Below are 5,135 nucleotides of genomic sequence, written 5' to 3' on the forward strand. Positions count from 1 at the left end.
ATCAAATTGCAAATATCTTGGTATGGTCTAAAGCAATCAGGACGAATGTAGTATAACCGTCTTAGTGAGTATTTATTAAAGGAAGATTATATAAATAATGTCATTTGTTCATATATTTTTATAAAGAAAACAACATCGGAGTTTGTTGTTCTTGTCGTATATATTGATGACATAAACCTTATTGGAATTCCTATAGAATTCCAAAAGGTAATTGATTATTTAAAGAAGGTATTCGAGATGAAAGATCTCTGAATGACAAAATTATGTCTCGGTTGAACATTTGGCAAACAGATTTTTTGTTCATTAATCTGCCTACATAAAAAGGGTATTGAGACGGTTTTACATGGATGGAGCATATTCGTTAAGTACTCTGATAGTTGTTTGATCACTTGATGTGAATAAGGATCCGTTCCGACCTCAAGAAAGAATGAAGAGATTCTTGGTCCTGAAGTACCATATCTTAGTGCAATTGGTGCACTAATGTATCTTGCTAATACTGCAAGACCTGACATAACTTTTTCGGTTAATATCTTACCAAGATATAGCTTTGCTCTTACAAGGAGACATTGAAATAGAATCAAACATATATTGCAGTATCTAAAAGGTACTACCAATATGGGCTTATTTTATGGGATTAATTGTAGTCCCTATTGTGAGCACGTGATTTTTGCCTCACAGGAACTACTCCAAAAGAAATCAAAAAATAAAATAGTTTTTCTTTGTACGCAATTTGGAGAATTTTCGTGGCATTTTTGTTAATTATTCGTGTTGTCTGTGCATGTTCATCTTTGTTTTAATTAAAGAAAAATACAAAAATAGGTTGCATTGACATTTAGGATTTAATTCTGTAATTAGGAGTAGTTAAGTGTGTTCTAAAAAATGAAAAATTCACAAAAAATAATGTACTTCGCATTTTAATATTTAATGTCAAAATCGTGTGATTTTCTTTTATTCAATTTTGTGTGATATTTGTTTTTAAGAGTTAATTAGCATTTTAAGTTAATTTTGGTTTTACAATTTAAATTAGGATTTTTAGGTTTTTAATTTTGAAGATTAGTTTAAAAATAAAAGAAAACAAAAATGAAAATAGAAGAGAAATCGGACTGGGCCATATTAATTTTGACCAAATCCAGCCCAAATTTTGTGTCTAACCCGGTCCAACTGATCAGCCCACTCAGACGTCCCAAACGACGTCGTTTATGTCATTTTCAATCAGTGCCATTGGGTTAAATCAAACCAACGACCGAGATCATCTCTTCCTTACCCATTCCCCCAACCCGACCCGTTTACCGGAGATGGATCCGGTCTCAGGAGTGCCTAAACGGCGTCGTTCCACTTAAATGATCGACCCAGGCCGTTGATCTCATCAGATCAAACGGCCAGGATTCGTTTCCCCCTCTGGTATATAAATCTAATCCCTTACCCAACGCCCCCCAAGCCAAACCCCTCCCCTTCGTCTCCAAGAACCAGAGACCAAACGACCCCCTGAAACCCTAGCCGCCCTCATGCCCCTTCACCTGAAACCCGGTGGCAACAACGCCGCCGGCTACCCAAATAACACCCCTGAACCTTCTAGCCACCCTCTCCACGAATCCATGTTCTGTTTACTTCGAATCTCAACGGAACTCTTCGAATCTTCAATCGAAGATCGTCCAAAAAACCTCACCTTCTCCGATTAACCCCAAACTTACACCACTAAGCCACCTGACCTCCCTTATTCCCAAATCACCCCTACTTTTGTTCGAATCCCATTAGAACTAGTCGAATCTTAAATCGACTAACAAACCCTAAAAAGACCAAGACTGGAACCTGTCCAAAATTAGGAGAGTTTTGAGGTTGTTAATCGACCTTAGTCGAGTGTTCTCAGTCGAGAACACTCGATTAAGGTCCATTTTTGGCCTCAGAAGTTCAAGTCGGAATTACGAAGGTCAATGAGAACGGAGTTCATTTGGTTTCTGATTTTGAAGTATTTCTCCTCTTTTCCTTTTTCTTTTTTGATTGTTGTTTGTTGTTTGCCTAATTAGGTTTCATTGCTATGTTTGGCAATTACTTCTTCCCCCTCCTTCGGGCCTTTTTCTGGTCCAAATTTTCATCACTGTATTAATTGGATTTTATAGTTAATTGGATTTAGTTGAAATCGCTCGAACCCATGTCTGTTTGGTTTCACTCTGGATTAGTTTCTTCTTTACATTGTTGAGTATTTCGAGTTAGGCAAGTTCAGTGAGTGATTGTATAAAACTGTGATCGTTTGATATTACTGTTGGTTCAAATTGTCTTATTATGTTATGTTTGATTCTTTCCTCTCCGTTGCCAATCAGTTTGTTGCATATGAATTCGTGATATTACAATGTTTCATTCATTTTTGTTTAGGTTTGGTTTAGAATTGTGAATGTAGTCAGTTATTCCCATATACATGTGCATCTTAGCAATTTAATATCAGTTTGCTATTTGATCTAATCTGTGTAGTTTGAGTTGCTGTTTGATTTTGATTAAGGAAATTGGTTATAGCTGATGAGGTATAGGGGATTGGACTAGGACAGTAAATCACAGTAATTTCAGGGGTAATTTGGGATTCAAAATTTGGAGAAATGGTTTGGTTTAAGTGTTCTGTCCAGTAAGTACTAATGTAACATTAAACCAATGCATTTGTTTAGTGCTAATGGGGAACAAAACATAATGGTATGGGGAGGCTTAAAAGGGATTGATTAAAATATGTTGCACATACCTGCTTGAACATTAAATAAGGAAAAGACAAGGGATAATGGGGAAAAAACATACTCTAGTGGAGTTCTAAAGAAGATCATGGGCAGAATTAGTTTCTTAATTCTGCCTGAGTGCTCTTGAGAGCTGGCAAGGTCAGTGTTTGGGTATAAGTGGAGGGACTTAGGACAGAGTTAAGGGGGATTGAAAAATCAATCTGAAAAGAGAGAGTAAAAGATGGAGGAAGAGAAACAGACAAGAAATTCTAAAAAATATATATTATTGTTCCATTGAAGAAGTTTTCTGATTCTAGTTCATCTAGGATTAAAATAGCTTAAGTTTTCTTGGTATTGTTCAGTAACTGAAGCTTGAAAGGTCCAAGAATATGATTTCAAGTTGAATCTGGTTTGTTCGACTGAGTTGATTGGTTATTTGCTTGGGTTTATTGATTGCTGGGTTGATTCTTGGATTCTCTGGTGTCATTTGTTTTCTGAAAATTCTCCTATTGTCGTTGTTGAACCCTGCTGGATTGGTCATTTGTTGTTGCTATTGCTGTTTGACTGACCCCCTCTTTTTTTTTGGTTTATACTTCAACTTCCAGGTACACTGTTGTCTCTCATAATTTGAAGTTCCACTCAATGTATGCGAACAACTTTGAAATCAAAAATGAGGGGGAATCGCTAATTACTACGCGAATTTGTCTCTGTATTTCATTAACTAGTTCGAAATTGCTTGGTAATTAAATTGGACAGACTTTGGATTGTATAACTTGGACTGTTTTGAAGTTAATTTGGACTGCTAGGAGGCCAAGGATCTGAATAGGGCTGTCGTTCATTCAGTAGCCTAGTATAGTTTATTCGTTGATTAGTCTAGCTTTCAATGTTAAGTAAGAGTGTAAGTATAGAAATTGATCTCAGATATTTCTTGGTATGAAGTTATTGTTATTGCTTAGCTTATTTGTGAAGGAATGGTTTAAGATTGGTACTGAGCTGTGTAAGGAGTCAACTGTGGCTGATTTTCGCATTACTTGTTCTTTTCTCTAAATAAATAAATAAATATATGTTCTTTTCTCTAAAAAAAAATATTAACTTATAAACACTGTAGTTTGCTTTAGTTGAATAAAATCCTTTGAAATAATTTGAGGAGTGTCATGACAAATAAAATCTCAAAACGCATGGTTCTCACTTAATTAATTTTAATCCTTAGAAATTGGGACGTGCCCTTCAGCGAATTTTCATGGCATCCCGCAAAGTTAACAACGCATTAGTTGCTTTAGGCGCGTCTTTTAATAAGATTACCTTCCTAAACTCGGGTGCGCATTTATGTGACCCAAATCCAAAATCTCTACAATTTTAAAATATGTCGAAGACCATGGGTGCATTTATGTGACGTGGTTCGAGGCGTGTTTTAATAACGTTGCAATCTTCTTAAAAATGAATAAAAGCGGTTAAAGTCAAAATTTGCACATAGGTTTAAAGTGTTTAAAATCAGACAAATAGGCCGACTATGACAGTTGAGCGACCGTGCTAAAACAACGGAACTCAGGAATGCCCAACACCTTCTCCCGGGTTAACAGAATTCCTTATCCGGATTTCTGGTTCGCGGACTTTAATATAGAGTCATTTCTTTTCCTCGATTCGGGATTCAACCGGTGACTTGGGACACCATAAATCTCCCAAGTGGCGACTCTGAATTAAATAAACCAATCCTGTTTCGATTGTCCTTTAAATGGAAAAACTCCTTTACGCCCTGCGGGCGCAGGTAAAAAGGAGGTGTGACAGCTCTGGCGACTCTGCTGGGGATCGAACCCATAATCTCTGGTTCAGGGTTCCAGAATTCAAGCTTAGAGTAATTGTTATAATTGGCTTTATTTATTATCTGATTTTATTACTTGTTTGGGCCTAATGTGCTAAATGTTGCTTTTACCGCTTTGATATCATCTGAACTGTATATATAAACTGCTACGTAACCCCTCTCTTCTCTCTCCTGAGGAGTGCACGCTGGTCGTGACTTCTTTCTGTTAGTGTCATATCCCAAAATAGAACGAGGATTCGGAGGAGTTGCAAAACCGGATGATCTTTTGGTTACCGGGTTGGGTCCGTCTAGGACAAGCAACCTGAAATGAAATGACCATCCTGCTGCATCCTATTTGTTTTACGCATTTATTTTCTTCAAATTTGCATGTTGACCGGCTTCTGAAAATACGGGAATATCGGAAAAAGTGGGAAAAAGAGAAAAAGAAAAATAGCAGTGTAGAGAGATAATTACATATTTTTAGAAAAAAACCAGTACCCAAATAGCGTCGAAACTCTGCTAAAATTTTGAGAAAATGAAAAAAAATGCTTTTTAGTGTGATTTACTTGAAAAAAAACAAAAGAAAGAAGTCTTGTTTTCCAAATTAGTTTATTTTCTTTGCCCGAACTACGCCAGTTTGA

This window comes from Nicotiana tabacum, chromosome 11, assembly GCF_000715075.1.
Source record: "Nicotiana tabacum cultivar K326 chromosome 11, ASM71507v2, whole genome shotgun sequence".
In the NCBI taxonomy this organism is placed as follows: Eukaryota; Viridiplantae; Streptophyta; class Magnoliopsida; order Solanales; family Solanaceae; genus Nicotiana; species Nicotiana tabacum.